Here is a 936-nt window from a genome sequence, read left to right as displayed (position 1 = left end):
TAACTCTACAGTTACTCTAACTTTGGTCTGCCATTATCTTTACCATTTTATTTTTGTCTTTAAAATTAACTGGCTTCTTTGTTGTAAAAGTAATATTGTGCATGACTTAAGAAAAAAAAATCAAACACCAGAGAAAGGTATAAAAAATAAAAAGTAAGCATCTCCTTGGCCACCTCAGCCCAGCACTGCATATCCCAAAGGTAGCTCCCCTTAACAGTTCCTGGTGTACCATGGGAAAGGCCAAGGGCACAGCTTATCAAGACTCCCCTCAATGGGTAAAGGATCCGACAAAGCAGTTCGCTGAGAAAGACATACAAACAGATGCTCAGACTCCTCCTTAAATGCAAACGAACCCCATTTTTACCCCTCAGGTTGGCAAAGGTTTGAAAGTTTGGGTACACTCTAGGATTATGAACATGTGGGTAACAGTCACTCTTTTTGGTGGTAGTGCAAGCTACACCCTTTTTAGAAGGAAATTCAATAACACTTAGCAATTTTTAAAAGCACATATCTTGATGCACAAATTTCTGTGGTAGAAACATACTCTACGAATTCTTAACACAAGCTGACAAAGATGTAAGCAGCATTGTTCAAACTTGAAAAACAAACAAGAAAAACAAACAAACCAACAAAAAACCAACCCTCTAAATGTTCACCAACAGAGGACGAATTGAAAAAATGTTGCAATCACTCAAATCATGGAACAGTATGCAAGTATGTAAAGAATGAGATGGATCAATATGTGCTGATGTTGAAAGCTCTTCAAGATATATTGCTAAGCGATCCCACCCATGTAAATTTTTAAATGATTTACATAAAAATATTTGCAAAGAAAATTTGTGGAAGGGAAAGTGACACAACAGTGAACCCTGGAGTGTGACTTAGGAGCTGTAGGGACTTCCACTTTTCATTTTATGTCCTTGTATAATATGTAGT

This window comes from Hipposideros armiger, unplaced genomic scaffold (genome assembly GCF_001890085.2).
Source record: "Hipposideros armiger isolate ML-2016 unplaced genomic scaffold, ASM189008v1 scaffold_423, whole genome shotgun sequence".
In the NCBI taxonomy this organism is placed as follows: Eukaryota; Metazoa; Chordata; class Mammalia; order Chiroptera; family Hipposideridae; genus Hipposideros; species Hipposideros armiger.
Note: the sequence above shows the minus strand (reverse complement) of the source record.